The 24003-nt window shown below is 33.0% G+C and overlaps 1 long non-coding RNA gene and 1 other non-coding gene across 7 annotated transcripts in view; both read left to right on the forward strand.

The window, feature by feature from the left end:
* The window catches only part of LOC140608074 (uncharacterized), a 74512-nt gene that overhangs the window by 29625 nt on the left and 20884 nt on the right, over positions 1 to 24003 (forward strand). Inside the window, exons 8-10 of one of the 6 annotated variants that reach the window (XR_012010044.1) lie at positions 5119 to 5145; positions 14248 to 14295; positions 21006 to 21566. The exons of 1 other annotated variant lie outside the window; for it this stretch is intronic. This is a non-coding gene — a long non-coding RNA (uncharacterized lncRNA). Of the gene's footprint in view, positions 1 to 5118; positions 5146 to 6815; positions 6924 to 14247; positions 14296 to 21005; positions 21567 to 24003 lie in introns of those variants that run through there. 4 more of the 6 variants (XR_012010043.1, XR_012010046.1, XR_012010045.1 and 1 more) reach the window with 4 other exon arrangements.
* LOC140608490 (U6 spliceosomal RNA) lies at positions 22424 to 22530 on the forward strand. Its single transcript, XR_012010513.1, has one exon. It is a non-coding gene; the product is annotated as a U6 spliceosomal RNA (small nuclear RNA).

Raw genomic sequence — 24003 nt, forward strand, 5'->3', positions numbered from 1 at the left:
TAGGATATCAGCTACATCTCCTGCTCTCAAATTATTTGTCTTACGGAGAAGAGATTCTATAGTGCCCTGTTCACAAGAACCTGGTGCTTCATGAGTGACTCCTATGTGTGCTGTGTGTGCCCTGCTCTTATGGCTGGGCTGCTTTTGCCTTCAGTTCAGTCATCTGCAATGGCTCTCTTTGCCAGTTGTGGGCAGGGTTTGATCCCTTTGTTGTTAGTGGGCCAGCCTGTGGCCACCTTAGGCTCTGAGTTAAATCAGACCAAGCGTTTGGTGGAAATGTGTTTTAAGCTCTTTATATGAATATTCTTATAAGTATTTATAATAACCTATGAGTTGGGCATTATTACTATCACCATTTTAGCCATTCATTGAGAAACAGTGAGATTAAGTGACTTGTTGAAGGTCATCCAGTAAATAAAGAGCAACACTGATAACTGAATGTAGGCAATGTGGCTCCATAGTATGGCCATAACATGGCCAAATGGTGTGGCTTCTATCAGAGAGAGATTTCTACATAACCCCAGATTGAGTTTCTTACAAATGGAAGTGGAATCTTTTGCTAATGAAGTTGGCTAACAGTTTAGGTCGTTAATATTCAAGAGAGGTATTATATATTACTTGATAAACAATAAGAAATGATGGTCAATAAACTGTCATTCATAAAATTATTGCTACAGTCCTTGTATTAGTGTGTAGATGTGCCATAATAAAATACGTCAGATTGGGTGGCTAAGATCAAGATGTTGGCAGGTTTTATTTCTCATGAAGCCTCTTTCCTTGGCTTGCAGATGGCTGCCTTCTCACAATGTCCTCACATGGTTTTTTCTCCATGCACACATATTCTTGGGATTTCTTCCTTTTCTTAAAAGGATATCAGTTGCATTGGATTTGGGCCTACCTATATAATCTCATTTAACTTTAATTACCAAAAGTCCCTATCTCTGAATATTGTCATGTTGAAGGTTAAAAATGCAACATATGAATTTTGGAGGAGGACAAGCTGGAACATAGTATATGTTGGTATATGTATACATAAATATTATGCCTATGTAATATATATATACACACACACATATACATAGTATGCTATGTGTAAATATATACAGCATGCATATATGTCAAGGGAGATTATAAACATATATTCATTATTTTTTATTTTACTTTTGTTTTTCTTTAAAATAAATGTTCTAATTCATATGGAATTCTTTAGTGATTATTCTAATTAGAAAATCTCAAAAGCCTCTATAGATTTATCACATAAAGAAATATTTTCCTTTTATATGCCCTACAGATGGTAAATTCACTGCACAATCACCAATATCCAAGTAACTTGATATTTTTAAATAAATATAGCAAAAAATATCTTGTTATGTGTTGATGTGAAACTAGATTGACAGATTTAATGCAATTCTCAGAATTTCACCTTGAAAACCTGTGCAGCTATAAATTTAAAATAATTCCAATAGGAATATTCGGAGAAAAAAAGAGTGCCAAAAAACCCCAAATCTTGACTAAGTTAAGGAGGGATTTTATTCAAAAGAATTCTTTAAATCAGAGAGAGAGAGTTAGACTAGGGAGAGTGCTCTGACCATAAGATTGTCATATGTCTCAGAGGTCAAGCAGAAAGGAATTTTCTTTCATAAGGAGGTATAAATGAGGCCAATAAAAACCAGGAATGGGGGAGTAGGATGGGACAGTGGCATGATTGGATAGTTAAGCAGGGACACTTCTTTCCCTGACATCAGCCTATTCTCAAGAGTACTTTTACGGGAAAAAAAAAAGAAAGAAAGAAAAGAGTACTTTTACGAAGAATTTGTTCCATCTTCCTCTCTGATCTAGACTGAGGTTTGGTCAATGTTCAAGAGCCTGTGACAAGGGAAAGAAGCTTAACTAAACTTTACTCAAGTCAAATTCATAGGTATTTTGTTGAGGTAAGTAAAAAGAGTTAAACAAAATACTCACGAGGCAAAGAACCTGTGTGTTCTTTGTCTAGCCTTGTAATAGGTGAACATGTGTTTAAGTCCTATGGGACTCACTTTTGAGGTGTGCCTTTTCTCAGAACACAAAGAGTGGGGTATTTTCTAAATCTTTGCTGTTTTTCAGGAGCACAGACCTCAGGTAGTTTAGTATCATCACAATCAATGTACATGGATAGATGTCATCATGAGTTATTTTTCTTTGAACATTCAGACATTTAGCATATACAACATCATGCTAGCTAGACAGGGAGCTTCATAAATATTAGTAATCATAACATATTTATAATTATGATTAACTGAAATTTTCTTGGGAAACCAGACAGAAGTCAATTCTTAGCCCCAGTTATGCATCACAAAACAAATTCTGAGATGACTAATATTTTGTGGATTTATATCAGTTGGATACAGGATTGAAAGATACTGGTTGCCTTCCCTTCACAAGAAGATACAGGCTGAAAAGTTTAGCAGGAGTAGTGAACATCTGTGTCTGTTACTTATTTTGGACATACACTTTGAGTCATAGGGATTAAATATCACTTCAACTTCTGGAGTAGGTCAATGGAATTGTTGATGGCAGATTTTGTCTTCCATCTCTAATGCCAACTCTCTTACAACAGATGATCTTGTCTTCTTTTTATTTTTTATACTTTCAAGAGATATAAAATCTTGATATTGTCACAGTCTTTTAAAATCAATACTAACAAGGGATTGCATTGACATTTCCTTATGAAAATTGTTTATCTTTGCTCCCTGTGCATATTTTCCATGCAAGAGTAGAAAAAAGCAGCACAACTAGGGCTAAGACTCCTCCTGCTAGTGTGCAATCACCAGAAATGCTTAGCTCTCTTTTGTAGAAGTAATTTAGATTTTACATGTTTAAATAACAAATTAAAATATACCTATTGGCTTAAGAAGTATCTGCTTGGTGAATAAACCTGTAAATACATACATCTTAATGGACTTGAAGTATTTCATCTGCAGGTCCTTAATTTCCCTTCTTAGGGAAAAAATTTGAAAATGCTACCATTTACATTAAAAGGGAATTTGTGGGCAGCCCGGGTGGCTCAGTGGTTTAGCGCCGACTTTTGCCCAGGGCCTGATCCTGGAGACCCAGGATCGAGTCCCACGTCACGCTCCCTGCATGGAGCCTGCTTCTCCCTCTGCCTGTGTCTCTGCCTCTCTCTCTCTGTCTCTCATGAATAAATAAAATCTTTTAAAAAATAAATTAAAAAATAAAATAAAAGGGAATTTGTAGCTTGAAATAAAGTGCATTTTTTTCTAGTCTACATTAAAATCTTATTTTTCTTGGTCGAAGTCCATACTCTCAAAAATAAATTGTAAATCTCTGCAACTGAGTAAAGAACTCCTTTAACTAAACATTTGGAACATTAGTAAACTCCTCAAATTAAGACATGAGAACGTTATTCCAAATTACACAAAAATATTAATATATTTTTAATTCAATATGTTTACTTAAGAGGTTGATTAAATTTACATTTTTATGGATAAGTTTTATACATATATAATTAAAATTTCATAAATATATAACATATTTCATGATACATATATGCCATAAAATATAAATGTATTAAAGTCTTTGAATCTAAAAAACTCAATAATGCTTATGGCAAATTCCTGATTATCTGAACTTAAATTAATACCACCCACAAATACCCACTACTAAAACTTTAGAAATAAATTAACTCATTTGAGGCAGCTGTACCCATTCAAATCCATAATTTTAAGAGGTCATTATGAAATTACAAGAAAATAAATATGGACTTTGAGTAAGATATTCACTCATGTGGAATACTACCAAAATAGTAATTTCTTGATCTCTTTATTTCATTCAAAACATAAATTATGTAAATAAACACAGGAGTACAGATGTCTCTTTGAAATACTTATTTCAAATATTTTGAATATATATACTCAGAATGGGATCACAGGTTCATATTTAGTTCCATTTTTATTTTTTTGAGGAGCCTCCATACTTTTGTCTATAGTGTTTGCACCATTTTACATTTCCACCTACGATAAATGAGGGTTCTAATTTCTCTGTATCTTCATTAAAACTCATCTTTTTTTTTGTAATAACCATTACTATTAGATGTGAAGTGATACCTCATTGTGATTTTGATTTGCATTTCCCTGATGATTACTGATATTGAGTACTTTCCATATACCTGTCAGCCATAGTCAAAATATGGACGTAACCTAACTATTACTAACAGATGAATGCATAAAGAAAATGTGTATATACATAAATAGAATATTATTTAACCTTAAGAAAGAAAAAATCCTCCCATATTCAACAACATGGATGAACCTAGAGGATGCTAAATGAAATAAGTCGGTCACAGAAGAACAAATATTACATGATTCCACTTACGTGAAATGATATAAAACAGTCAAACTCATAAAGCAGAGAGTAGAATGGTGGTTTCCAGAGACTGAGAGAGAAGAAATGGAGAACTCTCTATGGGTATAAAGTTTCAGTAATGTAAGATAAATATGTTCCAGAGATTTTCTATACAACATAATGTCTATAGTTAAAAATACTTTATTTTATGCATAAAAATTTAAGAGCTTAGGGGCACTTGTGTGACTCAGTCAGTTAAGCATATAATTCTTGATTTCAGCTCAGATCATGATCTCAGGGTGGTGAGATATTGAACTCTACATTCGGCTCCCAGCTCACAGGGAGTCTGATTGAGATTCTCTCTCTCCTTTGCTCCTCCCTCCCTACCCCACTGCTTGCACTAACTCTCTCTCTCTAACAAATAAATAAATATATGAAATATTTTTTAAAAATCTTAAGAACTCATGCTTAGTGTTTTTATAAGTTTTTTTTTTTTTTTCTTAAAGGAATAAAGAAAGAAAAGAAGGATGAGGTTATTTGGGGTTGGTAGCAAAGTCAGCCTTTTCAGTGTTAGAAAGGTGAAATATGACTATATATTAGTATATTTTGCTTTTACACATGAACATTTGTGAATTTATCCATAGCATCACAGATACATTTTTACTAATTTTTTAATAAATTATTACTCCATTATACTAAGGCTTATGTAACATTATAAAGTAAAAAGTGACAGTAATTTATCTTTTTCTTTCTTATATCAATGTGCCTAATTAATAGATTCTTCCCAGCAATGTGTGCATAGAGGTAAGGATATGGGAAATTCAGTAATAAAGCCAGGAAAAAAAGTAGAAGTAACTTGCGTCATGTCTATGTGTTGCTATGTGGAAATATAAGTCATGCTATCCAGTGTTTCCCCTTATCCTCTTTTCTTCACTTCATGAAACATTGGTCTAGATATATGTATGCCACTCTTTTCTAGAAAGGTTCAGATTTCCCTTTGACACTCATTCCTATTCACTCCAGTTCACAGAAATCCCTATGAAGAACCAGCTATTCCTCAAACACCACATTTCAGAGTGCCTGAGAGAGGAGTGCTCTTCCTCAGTTTGGCAAATGCTTACATGGAACACATTTGTTTTCTGGCAGTTTGATTTATGAAGAAATTATATATAGTCTTTTATGCTAACTATAGCTATAAATAAATAAATAAAAGCAATAACCTGATTGTTAACAGTAAACATGATCAGAGCTGAGAAACACTTTGGAGCAAGCAACATCTGCTTAAAAAAAGGCTGATCTCAATCTCTTTTTTTCTTTTCTTTTCTAAAGATAAATTATTAGGTATTCTTGCTTTGTCACTCAGCATTTTCTGAAAAAGTATTCTTACAATTAGTATGTCATAAATGAGAATAAAAATTAAAATATTAATATAATTGAGTTAATGCACAACCTAATACCCAAATTAAAAGAAAAAAAAATCTATTGCTTTCTTTGGTTCACAGTTTAACACAGGGATAGTAATCCAGGTAATAGAACTCTGTAGGGAATAATTTAAGAACTCTTAGCACAGTCATTACAGGCTGGCCTGCTGCTCCACATAATTCCTGTGATAAGTTACTGAAAATTTAATTGGGGTTAGCTCCAAAATATTCCTTCATAACATAGATACAACAGATGAATAAACCTTTTTGATTCATTTATTTATAGCAACTTAAGGAGGCTCATTAAATACATTTCCTTTGCAGATATTTGTACTAAATGGAAATGCTCAATACAATATTGCAAGGATCCTTAAGAACCCATATTCTCTACCATCAAATCATGTTAGTGGATGACAAATTTGATTAAGTGAATTAAATATTCACTTAATATGCTGTCAGAAAGGACAAGTACTATTTTTGGCTCTTATTGAGATATAATAGAAGTTATTACACAAATTTTTATTTTTCTTAATAATGTTTCCCCTAAAACCTTATAAATACTACCTACTTACTATTTATTATATTGATATTTCCTTATAATCCATTTAAGAATTAGCCACAGGCTCTTATTTCAAGCGTTGTATCATCATTTACTGTTTCTCTTTTTGTGAGTTTCCTTGCTCATTTCAATTAGTTCTTTGCGTGAATCATGATTTGTAAGTAAGTGAAAAGCTGCAACAAGAGATAGCCTCAAACTTTCCTTGTAATTCAAACACAGATCTCATTCAAACAATAAGTCATATTAAATAAAATTTTCACTGCTACCTTATGGCATATCAAATGCCTTATGTCAGCATTCCCATGAGTCATCTTGACATCTTTACTCTTGAATCTGTTCCTTCATGGAACAGATATCACATTAGCTTCATTCCTTTATTGTCTGTAACGTTCTCTCCCTCTTAATTTTCCTTCCAGTTAGATGTGAAGTCATATACATGTTTCCTCAGTGATGACCCTAGTTTTTAAACAAATTTCTGTCATTTTCCCCCACAGCTTCTTTCACTGCTTCTAAATATTTGGTAGGATGAAACAGACATGCATTGGAGATATTGCAGGTTTGGTTCAAGACCATCTAAAAAAAGTGATTAATGCAGTAAGGCAAGTCAATGAACTTTCTGGTTGCCCAGTGCATCTAAAAGTTGTATTTATACTACATGAATGTTATAGAAATAATTTATGTTTACACTATACTGTAATCTATCAAATGTGTAACAGCACTATGTCTAAAAAAGCAATACATATACCTTAATTTAAAAAATATTGCTTAAAAATGCTAAGAGTGAAATTTCATGATCTCTTTGCTGGTGGAAAGTCTTGCCTCATTGTTGATGGTTTCTGATTGATCAGGGTTGATGGCTGCTTAAGGCTGAGGGGACTGTGGCAATTTCTTAAAAAAAAAAAAAGAAGTTTGTTGCATAAATTGACTCTTCGTTTCATGAATGATTTCTCTGTAATATGTGATTTTTTATAGCAATTTTCCCATAATAGAACTTCAAAATTGGAGTCAATCCTCTCAAACACTGCTGCTGCTTTATCAACTGAGTTTGTGAAACAGTCTAAATCCTTTGATGTCATTTCAACAATTTTCACAACAACCACACCAGGAGTATAAACCACCTTCTCTGTTCATCCAAAGAAGCAACGCCTTATCTTTTCAAGATTTATCACAAGACGCAGAAATTCAGTCACAACATCAGGCTCCATTTCTAATTCTAGTTCTCTTACTATTTCCACCAGATCCTTTTTTTTTTTTAATTTAAATTCAGTTAGCCAACATACTGAACACTTCATTAGTTTCAGATGAAGTGTTCAATAATTTTTCAGTTGCATATAACACCGAGTTGCTCATCATATCATGTGCCTCCACCACATCTTCAGTTACTACTTCCACTGAAGTCTTGAGCCCTTAAAAGTCAGCTATGAGAGATGTAATCAAATTCTTCTAAACTCCTGTTAATGTTGATATTTAATCCCTTCCCATGAGTCCCCAATGCTCTCTTAATGTCACCTGGAATGGTGAATCCTTTCCAGAAGTGTTCAAATTATTTTGCCCAGATCCATCAGAGAATCACTACCTATGGCAGCTAATATAAAATGTATTTTTTAAAGATTTTATTTATTCATTTGACACAGAGAGAGAGCACAAGCAGGGAGAGCAGCACGCAGAGGCAGAGGGAGCAGCAGACTCCCTGCTGCAGGGCTTGATCCCAGATCCTGGGATCAAGGCAGATGCTTAACTAACTGAGCCACTTAGGTACCACCAAAACGCATTTCTTAAATAATATGACTTGAAGGTCAAAATTACTTCTTGATCTATGGGCTGCAGAATGGATGTTGTCTTAGTGGACGAAACATGAATCTTGTCATACAACTCCAACAGAGTTCGTGGGTGACCAGGTGCATTATCAATGAGCAGCAATATTTTAAAAGAAATCTTTTTTTTTTTTTGAGAAGGTCTCTTCCTCTCCCTCTCCTTCTGCCCCTTCCCCCCATACTTTCTCTCTCTTCGTCCCCTCAAATAAATAAATAAAATCTTTTAAAACTTCATCAGATCATGTTGGAACCAGATGTGCTATCATCCAGGCTTTGTTCCACTTATGTAACACAGGCAAAGTAGATTTAACATAATTTTTAAGAGTCTAGGATTTTTGTAATGGTAAACAGGCACTGGTTTCATCTTAAGTCACCAGCTGCATCAGCTCCTAACAAGAAAATCAGCCTATCTTTCGAAGCTTTGAAGTCAGGCACTGACTTCGCTCTAGCTACGAACGTCCTAGATAACATCTCTAATGGAAGGTTGTTTCATCTATATTGAAAAGCTGTTGTTTAGTGTAGTCACTTTCATTAAAAATTTTAGCTAGATCTCCTGGATAACTTGCTACAGCTTCTACATCAGCACTTGCTGCTTCCCTTTGCAATTTCAAGTTATGGATATGGCTTCTTTCCTTTAACCTCATGAACCAATCTCTGTTAGCTTCATGCTTTTCTTCTGCAGCTTCCTCACCTCTCTCAGCCTTCATAGAATTGAAGACAATTAGAGCTTTGCTCTTGATTGGGCTTTGGCTTAAGAGAATGTTGTGGCTGTTCTGATCTTCTTTCTATCCAAGCCACTAAAACTTTCTCCATCTCAGCAATAAGGCTGTTTCACTTCCTTATCATTTATGTGTTCACTGGAGTAGCACTTTTAATTTTCTTCAAGAAATTTTCCTTGCATTCAAACCTTGGCTGTTGGTGTAGAGGCCTAGCTTTTGACCTGTCACAACCTTTGATATGCATTCCTCACTAAGCCTAATCATGTTTGATTTTGATTTAAAGTGAGAGATGTGTAAGTCTTTTTTCACTTAAATGGTTAGAGGCTATTGCCAGGTTATTAATTGGTCTAATTTCAATACTGTCATGTCTCAGGGAATATCAAGACCCAAGGAGATGGGGAGAGACTGGGCAATGGCCAATCAGTGGAGTAGTCTGTACACATACAACATTTATTAAGTGGCCATCTTATATAGTGCAGTTTGTGGCACTCCAGAACAATTACAATAGTAACATTAAAGATCACTGATCACAGGTCACCGTGACAAATATAATAATGAAAAAGTGTGAAATACTGTGAGAATTACTAACATGTGACAGACATGAACTAAGCAAATACTGTTGGAAAAATGGTGCCTATAGACTTGATGCATGGCTGCCACAAATCTTCAATTTGTAAAAAAAAAAAAAAGAAAAAAGAAAGTAATAACTGAAAAACATAAAGAGAAGTGCAATTAAATGAGGTATATCTATCTTACACATTGAGGATAAATGAGTGTATCTATAGTACTACATATATGCTGTATTTTATGTATATTTTTTCTGTGCATGTTTATATATGCACATCTTAAGTATATGAATAAGAGCCAAATTAATTATATTATATTAAAGGTATGAACCTTTCACTTTACCAGGTATTTTTAAATTGCTCTGAAGGTGATTGTAGAAATTGATCCACCAGTGTATTGATTCATACAAGCAATGCATAAAAGTTTTAATTGTTATATATATTCATCAGTCTTACTCATATCTGATTTTAAAAATTTTTACTCTGAAAGTAATGAATAGTTTTCTGCTATTGAGGTTTGAATATGTTTTATTATTAGCAATTTGGAAGAGCTTTTCATATGCTTATTTAGTTTTCCACTATATACTATAGTATATATACACTATATTCTAGAGGTACTTATTTCTTAAGGTTTTCAATATTGCACATATCTCCTCGAAATCTATCTCACTTGTAGAACATGTCAAATCTTGTGCTGTAATCTGAAATTAATTAAGTGTACATATAAACAGATATATACATATATATTTACATACATATGTGTGTCACATCAGAATGTATAAATGTATGTATCACACACATTATATGATATATATATATATTTATACATCTGTTTACATATATAATGGTATTTTTCTGTTTTAACACACAGACATCCAACACACACATGTGCACATTTACCAGTGAGCAATATCTAAAAAGATGCTGCTGGAAAAGGTGATTATGATTCTGATGACAACATATTATTAGATGAGGCAATTATGAATAGATTTCATATTTAATTGTCTTTATTTCTTTAATAATAAAAGTATATATTATGTAAAAGTATATTGTACATCAAGAAAAATTAAGTGGCCAACTATTGTACATAACTAAGAAATGTTCATGGCTAAAATTCAAATTTTCCTCTATAATAATCAATCGAACATATCCGGTATTCTTGTCTTTATTACTGAAAACCATAGGCCTAATTACCCTCATGTACTCAATTTGTACAAAATAATCTTAAAATTTCCTCTTCATATCTTTGAGGTAAGATCTATTTTAGTTTTAAAATCTTTATTTCTCAGGCAGCCCTGGTGGCTCAGCAGTTTAGCACTGCCTTCAGCCCAGGGCGTGATCCTGGAGACCCCGGACCAAGTCCTACGTCGGGCTCCCTGCATGGAGCCTGCTTCTCCCTCTGCCTGTGCCTCTGTCTCTCTCTCTGTGTCTCTCATGACTAAATGAATTTTAAAAAATCTTTAAAAAAATAAAATCTTTATTTCTCAAATAATTTAAATTATTATGGATCAATCCTATATCAAATAAATAATAAGAATCAGAATGTCAAATTTTTGTTAAGTATAATTGATCTCTTTTCAAATTTTATTAAAGTTATTCGGAAGTATAAGACGTCAAGAACTGAGGGCCCCAAAAACTAATTTATAATTTCATGTTAAGAAATAAGTCATGGTTATATAAACTGTTTCCCCCCCACTGTCCTAGACAACAAAGAGTTGGTATCAAAGGTTGTTTGGGATTTTTTTTTAATAACAATAATTCTGGGGTTGGTATAATACTTTTTCCAAATCTTTCTGTTAATATTTGAAAAAAACAATGCTAGAATGACTTATTGCTAATACTAAAACCTTGTCCTTAGTTTTTAGTATTAATGTAGAATTAATTTTTCTTCAGTTTTTTTTCCAGTTCAGTTAATGAAGCAAAAATTTTATTTTATGCCTTTAATAAATAAACATCATGTATAGTTTTCCATTTCTCATAAGAAGAAATATTTCTTCTTACTAAATTTTCTTTGTCCTCACTGTTTCCCAATCCCCAATCTTATACTCTCAACACAATATTCTATTTGTTGTTGGTCTAGAAATCCAGTTTAGTATCACAATGAATATGAAAATGGAGAGGTTTGTTAACTTTTCTTGCACAGTCCAACCATATGATGGTGAGTATATTCCCATACTGTCTTTATTGAAACTATATTAAATTATATTCCTTTCATCTAGCAAAATAATATTTACACAAATGAATAAGACAGCAATATCTAAACATTTGATATTTCATCTAAAAAGAAATCTAGATTTCTTTTATATTAACTGTAATCACATCAAGCTCACACAAACAGTATCACAAGGCTCTATCTTAGTGGTTCTGCCCCTGATCGTTTCTGAGTGATCTATATAGAAGCAAGTAATAAGAGGAGCCTATATCATCTATACAAAGGTTATTCCTCTCTATATTCTTGTTCTCCTGATTATACATTCATATATAATCTGAAATTTCATTTAATTATACAAACTGAGATTTATCTTTGCTTGTTATTTTGGATGAAGTGTTGCTAAGATAAGACAAATTTCACTGTAGGATGCCTGGGTTCCTCAAGGGTTGAGCATCTGCCTTTGGCTCAGGTCATGATCCTGAGGTCCTGAACTTGAGTCCCACATCAGGCTCACCACAAGGAGTCTGCTTCTCCTTCTGACTGTATCTCTGCCCCTCTCTCTGTGTCTCTCAAGAATAAATAAAAAAAATATTTCTAAAAAGATAAAATTCACTGCAACATACAATACTACATGGACTTTAAAGACCAGATACATTTTTTCACTATACTTTTGTTAGCAACCTTTCTCAGATATGTATCTTGAATGACCTAAATGTTTATATTAACCTTCTGCATAAAGGGTTTAAAAATATTTTATATAACTTAAAGTAAAGCACACTGGAGCTATATCATTAACCTAGTCAGTGACAAGAGATTTGCTTTAAGTTTAGAATTTACCCAAGGAAAGGATGTCAATAAGCAATGATGAGTTCCACAAAGCAGGTGCATAACAGCAAATAGAACAATCACTCAAAATGACACATTTCAAGCCTAAAGAAATGAGAGATCTGTGTCAATTGACTTCAACTTACAATCTGTAGAAAATGGACTTGAAAACTTCTTAAGGTAACTTTGTCTACTGGTATGGCATTTTAACCCAATACTAGAACGTCGTAAGTAATGAAAAATTTTAGAAATACCTGGGGTAGCCACATCAAAGACTTCATGACAGGTAGTAATCAACTTGTACTATTGATTTTGTTAGATAAATGTTATAATCCAAATAACCCATAATTGATAAGATGCAAAAAAAAGGTATCTGAAGAGTAAAATGTTTTTTTTCCAAAAGAAATATAATCCCTAAAAGAAGGTGCCATCATTTTTTATATGAATAGGCAATGTCAATCAAAGCGCCCCACATTTTAATAATAGCTTGGATTTAAAATATTTATTAAACAAAATCTGGATACTGTAAGTTATGCAATAAATTATACAGCATAAACATCAAATGTCAGGTAATGTCTAAGGGGCTGTGATTGGGAAAAAAATGCAAGTTGTCAGCTCTAGACATAATTTAAAGTAGCAGTGGGATATTTAAATGATTCCAATGAGAGTACAGGAAGTAATAATGGAACAATATGCATTTTTACTTAGAAATCATTCATAGAGGGTTCACACAGATTACAGTTTATTTTTATTACAAAAATGATGTTAAACAACAATGTGATAATATACTGAATATTGGGAAGTAGCTCTGTATTTCTAGGAAAGGAGACCAATTTTTAAAGCATAATTTACATACAATGTTGTATTAGCTTCGTGTGTATGACATATTCATTTGACAATTCCATACATAATTCAATATTCACAAGTGTAGTCACCATCTGTTCACCATACATTATTAGAAAACTATTGAATATATTCCCTTCACTGTACTTCATTTTCTTGACTTATTTATTCTATAACTGGAAGTCTATACCTCTTCATCACCTTTATGTATTTTGCCCAAATCTCCAAACCTCTCCTCTTACATCCACAGTTTATTCTCTCTATATAAGTGTCTATGTGCTTCTGTTTGCTTGCTTGTTTTGCTTTCTAGATTTCACATAAGTGAAATAATATTTGTCTTTCTGTCTGACTTATTTAATTTAGTGTAATACCCTCTCTGTACATCTATGTTGTTGCAATGGCAAGATCTCATTTTTTATGGCTGAATAATATTCCATCATATGTGTATTTTCTTCTTTATCCATTTATCTATGGATGGACACTTGGGTTGTTTCCATATCTTAGCTATTAGAAGTAACACTCAGTAAACACAGAAATGTACACGTCTTTTCCAATTAGTGTTTTTTTTTTCCTCTGGGTAAATATCCAATAGTGGAATTACTGGATCTTATGATATTTCTATTTTTAAATTTTAAGGGACCCCTGTACTGTTTCCCACAATGGCTGCATCAATTTACATTCCCACCAACAAGGAACGAGGGTTCCTTTTTCTCCATATCTTTGCCAACACTTGCTATTTCTTGTCCTTTTGATATTTGCCATTCTAACTGGTTAATGAGACTAATGTTTAATAAATGCAAACTGTGTCTCATTCTTGGCCTTTGAAAATAAAAGCTCTTTTATTCTTCCATTCTTCATAGGTTCCCATTTTCTGTAATTTGTCTGTTAAGCTAATGAATGCTAAGTAACTAACAACTCAGATATGCCTCGTCTGAGAAATAAAAACAGAAAGATACATGATACTATCTCCATCTTTCTTTTTCTTTTTACTTTATTTACTTTTCCAGAAGGATTTGACCTCCAGGGCACCCACTTCAGAACACTTTCTGAATGAGGTGAGTGGCAATTCTATGCTCAAAAATGTTGCATTTTATGCAGTAAATTCATAGTGCTTTGATCTTACAGGGAAAAAAATGAGCTTTTTAGTTGTGAATTAAACTAGCTGGTAAGTCAAGAAGAAATTTTTGTCTTTATACAAAAAGCATTTTTCTTTTTAAAATTTCAGACTTTATGTTTTAGAGCAGTTTTAGGTTTCCAGTAAAACTGAAAGGAAGGTTACAGAAATTTCCCATATACTCCCTTTCCCCACATATTATAGCCAACCCCATTATCAACATTTCTCACAAAAATGGTACATTTTGTTTTTACCAAGAATTAATGTATATTAACATATCATAATCACCCAAAATCCATAGCTTATGTTAGGGATCCTTCTTGGTATTTTACATTCTATGAATTTGGAGAAATCATCATTATAATCATACAAAATATTTTCACCGCATTAAAAATCTTCTGTGCTCTGCCGTCATCTCACCACTGTGACCACTGATTTTTTTTTTTTTTATCTTCTCCATAGTTTTGCCTCTTCCAGAATGTTATATGGTTGGAATTGTAACAGTATATAAACTCAGAATGCATTCTTCCACTTAGTAATAAGCATTTAAGTTTCCTCTATGCTTTTCATGCCTTGATAATTCGTTCCCTCTGAGTTCTAAATAATATTCCATTGTCTAAATGTACCAATTTATCCATTATTGAAGACCACCTTGGTTGTCTCCAAGTTTTGGCAATTATGAATAAAGCTATTATGAACATCTGTGTGCAGATTTTTGTGTGGACGTAAGTTTTCCACTCTTCTGGGCAAATAACAAGGAGCACAACTGCTGGATTTTATGGTAAGAGACTATGTGTAGTTTTGTAAGAAACTATCAGACTGTCTTCCAAAGTGGCTGTACTATTTTGCATTCCCATCAGCAATGTATGACTGTTCCTGTTGTTCTATGCCTTCACCAGCATTTGATATTCTCCATGTACTGGATTTTGGCTATTTTAACAGTTGTGTAGTAGATCTTATTGTTATAATTTGCATTTCCCTAATGACATAAACTGCGGAGTATCTTTTCACATGCTTGTTTGCCATTTGTGCATTTTCTTATTTCTTCTTTATGTAATTACTTAAGATCATTAATAGATACCCAAAGGATACAAAACTACTGATTCAAAGGGGCACAAGCACCCTGATGTTTATAGAAGCATTATCAATAATTACCAAATTTGGAAAGAGCCCAAATGTCCATCAATCGAGGGGCATATAAACATACACACACACACACACACACACACACACACACACACACATATACATACACATGGAATATTACTCAGCCATCAAAAAGAATGAAGTCTTTCTATTTGCAATTATGTGGATGGAGTTAGAGTGTATTATATTAAGCGAAATAAGTCATTCAGAGAAAGATAAATAGCATATGATATCACTCAGCTGTGGAATTTAAGAAATGAAACAGATGTGCATAGGGGAAGGAGGCAAAAGAGGAAACAAACCATAAGAGACTCTTAACTATATAGAACAAACTGGGTTAATGGAGAGGAGGTGGGCAGGGATGCACTAAATGAGTGATGGGTATTAAGGAGGGTACTTGTCATGAGCATTGGGTGTTATATGTCAGTGATGAATCACTAAATTCTACTCATGAAATCAAAAAAAAAAAAAAAGAAAAGAAGAAGAAAGAAACTATCGCTTGTTAACGTTTGGTGTAGTAGCAAAGAAGAATAGCCACAGTCATCTAAAATGGCTATTAAAATACTACTTCTTTTGCAATTACAAAAAGAAAAGAAAAGGGGTCACAGCGGAGTATAATTAGCCTCAGGGACTCCCTTAACAAGATTAAATAAAAGAAATTCGACTTAGAACAAAATTTAAAGTCCACATCCAACACAAATTTCTTTTAAAAACCCAGTCCTGTTACTAAATTGTACACCTGAAACTATTACAACACTGTATGGTAACTAATGAGACTTTAAATAATTTTAAAAATTTAAAAAGATCAATAATAGAGTGTCTATATTTACATATAAATTAGTATTTCAAATAGTTACTAATTGAGGCTGAAATTTTATTTTATCCAAGAAAATGGAGAAAACATACACATTTTGCCTTAGGTATACATTTTTCTGTTAATCAGAAAGTGATGAAACTGAGTCAAGTATATTATAGACAATAAAGAACAATCCACAGGTTCATCAATCACAAAATATCAAATATAATGCAAATTTCTTAATTTCTACATAATAGCAACTATCTTGCATAAAATATTTGCCTTTATTATACTACTTTAAAGTACATTTGCAGGACTCCTGGATGGCTCAGCAGTTGAGCGCCTGCCTTTGGCTCAGGGCGTGATCCCTGAGTTGCGAGATCGATTCCTGCATCAGGCTGCCTGCATGGAGCCTGCTACTCCCTCTGCCTATTTCTCTGCCTCTCTGTGTGTCTCTCTCATGAATACATACATAAAATCTTTTTAAAAAGTTTTAAAAAATAAAGTACATTTGCTTCCAATTTTCTAAAAATAAATTTGGTTAAATTTCTTAAGAGTAATGAAATAATATACAATTTAATTGTGATAGAAAACAAAAGGCAATGGGATATAAAATGTCAAAAATAACTGGAAAATTCAAGGACTATTTTCCTTTCCTCTCTTCTGAGATTTCAACGGTTGATTTTGTAAGAGTGTAACTGAGGTATCATATGTTAAAATGTCTAGCCCAGCACATGGTTGGTACTTAATCAATGTTAACTGTATTTGAATTCTAGACTTGTCTTTACAGAGATTTCCAAGAAATTCATTGATCCATACACATTGCATGATCAATGATTTTGAAAGATAAAATAAGAGTGAATCTAAACTTCAAAGGCCTTTAATGACATACCAAGTGTTTTTGTTTTGCTTTCGTTGTTGTTGTTGTTGTTTACCTAATAAACAAAGGAAATCCTCTAAAGATTGTGATTAGGGATATTAAAATATGACAATTTGGCTTTAACATAATTAATCTGACTTGATTGGCAAGTGATAGTGTGTATACACGTGTGCATTCATGTGAGTGTAAGAATGAGAATAATCAAAAGTCCCTTAAAACTCAAATAGTCTGAATGGTAGGCAAGCATCTTGATTTCCTTCAATTTTTTTTCCTGACATATGATCCTGAGCTCTTTTCTGTATTGAACTGCATGATTTGTATGTGATAATAAGTCTCTCAGTATGCTCAACTGGATAATTCTCTTTTTTCCTGACAGTTCACACAAATAGCAATAAACTTATCTGATGCCCGCTGCTTTCTTTATGTCATTTGGAAATGAGTTACTGTTATACTTTCAGAATAAATTGAATTCTATTCTTTTAAACATGGATTTGAGTAGTCTGGTACTTTAGCTTTTTTCTGTTACATTACAGAATATTATTAAGTCCAAAGTGATACACAGTAGGAATAGTGCCATATAAATCCTGTTGCTGTTGTGGAATCTGGGATTTGTCTCCATGGACACTGAGCCAAGCTAATATTCTGGGTTCCACAGCCTAACATTGACACTGAGGACTGAAAACCTAAGCAGTCTTTATTTAAGATGAAGTGGCTATAAATTAAGCAAACATTGTGCGTGTGTATGTGTTTGTGTGTGTATAATACCTTATCAAATTTTTTCTACAGTAACATATAGAAGAGAGATTATTAAAATTCCAGAATTTCTTAAAGCAGTAAAGATGACTACTTTTTCCAGTCTTAGGGTTTACAGGTTGATGATTTTGATGCCTCTACTAACACACATTTATCATAATGAACTGGAATGCAAACAATGTGATACAATGAATGACAGCATATTTATTAATCTAGAGGAAAATTAGAAGCCAACATAATAACCATCTCTGCTGGCTTCAAAGTAGTAAAAATTCTCCAGCTATATTTCTGTCTACATTAAAAAATAAAAGAACAAAATGTTTTTTAAAGTGATGATATTTTATCAGTTATGCAGAAAGAGATATCAAGATGATTTTTTTCCTTGATTTTATTTGAGTAGTATAAATATAGCTTTCCAGTGTGGGTTGCTGTGACTGACCTAGGTGCAGATTCTTGCGTTCTGTGAAGAAAGACATTTGTACTAAATTGTTTATCTGCCTTGCTTACTGTTTCACTCACCCACTGATCAACTCATTCATTCTGGAGAGTAGCAGATAGACTAGATTTTACATGGCATTGATAAAGTTTTATTTCATCAATTGTTGGTTGACCTCTATTCATCATTTTCCTTAGAATTTCAGTAAAGTAAACCTTCATTTACTAATGATATAATGGACTCATTACCCAGTTGCTAATTAAATACATGTATTAGGCTACTATAACAATTTTATGCTTAATTTCAAATAAATTAGGATAATAATGTTTAGAATGAGCTTCATGTGATATTCAACATATAATAAATTTTCAATAATTTAAAATTACATGCAATATAATAATCATAATTCTTTTAAAAAGAATTATTTTTTAAAATTTATTCATGAGAGACACAGCGAGAGAGAGAGAGAGAGAGAGAGAGAGAGAGAGGTGCAGAGACACAGGCAGAGGGAGAAGCAGGTCCCATGCAGGGAGCCCAACGTGGGAGTCAATCCCGGATCTCCAGGATCAGGCCCTGGACTGAAGGTGGCGCTAAACCGCTGAGCCACCCGGGCTGCCCTTAAATAGAATTCTAATTAAGGTTTATTATGGATTATTTATGAAGCCAAAAACTTGTAGCACATACTTACACATACTTGTAGCACCCACCCCTATGTTTCCCCAATGTATCAATTTGATTGGTTCTGATTTGGTCTGGATTTGTCAGGACTACTACTGCAAGGCAAGGATTCTAATCATTTTGGATATCTATGCAAATATTGGATAAACTTTTAATTAGGCTCTTTTAGCAAGCCCTTGTTCCAGCTACCCCAAGTATATTCTGTTCGTTGCTAATAAACAATGTGCCACATCGGTGGCAAACAAACATCAGCTAATAAAGCATGAAAGGAAAGAAAGAAGAAAGAAAAGAAAGAAAGAAAGAAAGAAGAAAGAAAGAAAGAAAGAAAGAAAGAAAGAAGAAAGAAAGAAAGAAAGAAAGAAAGAAAGAAAGAAGAAAGAAAGAGAGAGAAAAGAAAGAAAGAAAGAAAGAGAAAGAAAGAGAGAGAGAGAGAAAGAGAAAGAGAGAAAGAAAGTCCTTTGAAGTCTGTTTACTTTTAAATAGGAACAGCAATTATTGATATGTATGTCAGAGTTTCAGAAAAGACTTAAAACAGAAGTAATCAAATGTGACAATATAAAATGAAAATCTGTTGTCTTGCTATATTCAGCTTTTGTAGCTGAAGAACATATTGGAAAATTGTGTGTTGTAGAAGTGGAAGACATATTTAGAGACAAATTTCCAGCTAAAGAACCAGAAATCATCTGTTGCTTTGTTTAAGGCTGTATTGCAAAATCCAACAGCCTTACAGAATGAGCTCATTTTTTTTTCTTCAGAATGAGCTCATTTTTAACATGGAATAAAAATAATAGCTAATATTTGGCAAAAGAAAAAGTATGTTAAACTATGGACTGGTATTGGCACTAATTACACTATTAAAATGTGGGGGGGGGGGGCTCTAAAGATACAAACAAAAAATTTGTTACTAAATTCCCCATTCAATTTCATATATTGATGACACAAAGATTGCTTGTGGACATCTTTTAATGAGGCTGCTTGAATTCTTCCCCAAATATAAAGCCACTGAACTACTTTCTGTGTTCTTTTTTGACAATGATGGCAAAATAGCACGTAAAGTTATCTCATTAAAAAAAAAAGGTATCTCATTTTTGTGACAAACCCTTTACTTATTGAATGTATGATCATATTAACTTCCTCTTTTAAACAAAAATTCCTACAATTAAAGAATCAGCCCAGGAATAATTGCCAGCTATGTTTTGTGTTGCTAATTTATCTACCTTTGTAAAAATCGTATAACATTTTGATACTTCAAAACATGATTATATCTGTAGGGTAATAAACACCAGTGATAATTATCTATGTCGTGTGTTCTCTCAGGCCACAGGATTGGACATCTTCCAGTCACATTCTCCATGGTTCTAATTGGTTATTAACCCTATTCTTCTTATCCCACAAACTGGTGAGGAAATAAAAATGTGAGAGAAAAAGATGATCATCCTGAAACTAATCCCTTCCAGGCAAAAAGGAAAAAAAAAAAAAACCTCAAGTTAATGAGATAGCCCTAAGTAGAGAATTTCCTTCTTTCTCTGAGATGCTAATTAAGGAGATATATATATATATACACCTTTATATAGTAATATATAGTTATATCTAGACTGTAAAACAAAAAGTAATGTTTTCACCTTATTGACTCTTTTTTCAAAGTACAGAAAAATATATAACTATTTTCTGCAATAATCAAAATGGATATACTATAGTCAAAGATATATTTAAACATATATTTGAAATAAGCTCTGGGATACATAGCAATTTTCTTTTTATTTTAAGTTAGAGAAAAATGAGGCTCCGAGATTAGTAAGTAATATTTCAAAAATCACTTAGTAAGTGTAAAACTTATATTTAAACTTCAAAGCCCATTTAATTTCCAATATATGGAAATTAAAGAAAATTATGAAGTAGAAAAATGACCCTGGGTATAAGGGTTTGGTCAGAGAGTAAAATTCCACATTTTAAATTTTGCAGATGGAGCAGGTTAAGATCCTGGCAATGTCTTGGTGACAGACAATATTGCAGAAGTGGATGAAGAGAGAGGAGGAGGTCAATAGGTTACTGGATTTAAAATTATTTAAGGATATAGGACAAATGCAAAGGAAGATGTATTTAATTTAAAATGAATTTAACATTAGCCAGGATGCTAGAAAGACCATCTGAACTGTATAGAAAGTCCCAAAGTTGTTGGTCATTTAATAATTATTTGATAAATATGACTGGTCTTAAGAATAAGTATTTTTCTGGGGGGTCAAGTATGGGTAGAGGATAAGTCTGAAAAACACTGCCCCTGATAAGAAATAAAAATTAATGAATTCACATGATCTGGGACTGGAGGAATGTGGGAGTTTGAAAATCATCAACTGTAAAGTAATTATAAAGAAGGAGAACAAAAGTCAAAGTATAGTAATACATGACTAGGAAGCATTTTTGTGTGCTGCAATTCAAGACTTAATTGTTTGGAACATGTTTATCAAAGAAGCAGCTGAATATTGTTTATTGTATTGTTTTACTATGCATATTCTACTTTTAGACAAATAAATGAATTTCATTCAGGAAGACATATTAAGTATAATGTGAAAATCAATAACCTTTCGTGATATAAAGTGACACGTGATTAGAACTATAAAGAGTAGTTTTGAATCTATTACTAAGGATATTCTATTATAAGAGGTACTTTAAAAGATGTAACTGACTGGAAAGTGTTAGAATGAAGAAAAATATTTTCACTACTTTTTCAAAATAGAATTTTCATTTTTATAATATTTGAGCTTATCACCCAATAAACACTTAAGAAATGTATCAAAGAAACAAAAATGCTTAAATATCATATAAGCTAGGAAAAGATATTCAAAGAATGGGTTCTTAAATACTATAATGTTCATATAATTCAAGTAGCACTGCTGTCACCATGATCCCAGTATATATGTTGTTGTAACACTTGGATAAGCAAAATTTAAACATATGAATTTTTAAGAAGTTACGTATAATGGAATTTAAATAGTGAGGTTCATGTAAATTTGGTAGTATTCTTGACTGCAGACATAGACCTATGCAATACCTCTCTCATGTAATGTAACTTGCTTTACATAATTTCACATAATGACATCAATCAAAGCATCAAACCCCAGTTGACTGAGGTAGTATAATTCTGCGAAGTTGGTACTCTGCATCACTTTCAGATCTCAGGCTTGTGCTATCCAATCCTAGAAATATAAAAATGAGTAAAAAAACTTGGGCAATTCAGAATTCAGAGTGAAGTAGAGGGCAAGGGACAGGTGGCTCAACAACTATCTAAATTCTTACCATTAATTTCCAATAGAATGCCATTATTCTATTTGGTGGGTTTCCTGAAGCTCTAACATGGAAATACTTTGAGAAAAACAACTCAAGTGCTTGCTTTGGCAGCACATTTACAAAAATGGAAACAATAGAGAGAAGCTTAGCATGGCCCCTGTGCAAGAATAACATATGAATTTATGAAGTATTTCATATCATTTATTTTTTATTAAGTTGAGCTTTTTTATGGTAACAAAGAATTTTTGGAAATAGTGGCGATAGTTGCACAGCATTGTGAATATAATTAACGGTATGGAATTTGCACTTAAAAATTGTTAAAATAGCAAATATACATACATGCAAATAAGCTTACTAGAGCAAAATATAGTGTATTTGTAGAGATTCAATTATATTAAGTCACTGTTCCCCACTCTCCTTACTCTTATAAAAGAAAATTGAAAACTAATTAGGACAAAAGTGTAACATTGTAATCATTCTTTCCCATTTTAAAGCTGAACAACAAATACAGCAATGATTTACATATGGATACTCTGAAAAGTAAATGATTGAACTGTAATGAAAGCCATGGTACTGAGGGACTCACGGGTGGCTCAGTGGTTAAGTGTGACCTTTGGCTCAGGGTGTGATACCAGAGTACTGGGATCAAGTCCCACATTGGGCTCCCCGCAGGGGCGGTGGTGGTGGGGCCTGCTTCTTCCTCTGCCTGTGTCTCTGCCTCTCACTCTCTCTCTCTGTCTCTCATGAATAAATAAATGAAATCTTTAAAAGTTAAAAAAAAAAAAAAAAAAAAGGAAAGCCATGATAGGACATGGGGAGTGGTGATTTAATCAAAAAAGAAACATCATAGTCTAGATATTAGCGTACAGTCATGGAGGAAAGATAAGAGGGAGAAAAAGTTTTGGTGGATTTGATCCTAGCCATAATTAGGTACTGAACTTCGACAGTTTTCCATGCATGTTCACTGGACGATCCAACAAGGGTCCTTTACTTTCCTTGCAGTTTTTTATGTAGCATCTTTTTCTTCCTTGTATTGGTTTCCCTCTTCTAACACTTAGCGTTTCTTTTCTTTTTTTTTTTTTTTTTTGTTTATGGTGTTTTCCTCTCCCCGCACTGTTTTTTCAAATCTCACAGGCTTATTCCTCAAAATATATTTCTTGTTTATATCCAAACTGTTTTGCAATTTAATCTGCTGGTACACTTGAAATTTATTTCCGAATCTCTGGCCTTTTTGCTACAACTGCCTCTGCCCACTGCCCCCCACCCCCCAACTTCAGTTCTCTTACTTATTTGGCTCAAGACCCAAAATATTTTTTTTTACTACTGTATCTATAAAAATGAAGTTTGGCATGTTACCATCTTTTAATTTTTGTCTCACAAATAATAAGATGATTGTAGAACTGTCCTAAAACCAAAAGTATGTTTATTAAATACACAGGATTGTCTTCTGAACTGCTTCACAGAACATCATCAGCATGACGGGCAGAAGATGCCAGATATAGGGTGATAATCACTTACTGTTCTCTTACCTAAAAATGCAAACCTAAATAAGGTTCATTTTGCATCTGCTGCATTACCTAAAACTATTACAATTCTATAAAATAATAGCAGAATGTAGTCATGACAGCAATACAGAGTTTGGAGTAAGAAAAGCAGGTTATAGCTCACACTTTTC

Source organism: Canis lupus, chromosome 17 (assembly GCF_048164855.1).
Source record: "Canis lupus baileyi chromosome 17, mCanLup2.hap1, whole genome shotgun sequence".
Taxonomy (NCBI): domain Eukaryota; kingdom Metazoa; phylum Chordata; class Mammalia; order Carnivora; family Canidae; genus Canis; species Canis lupus.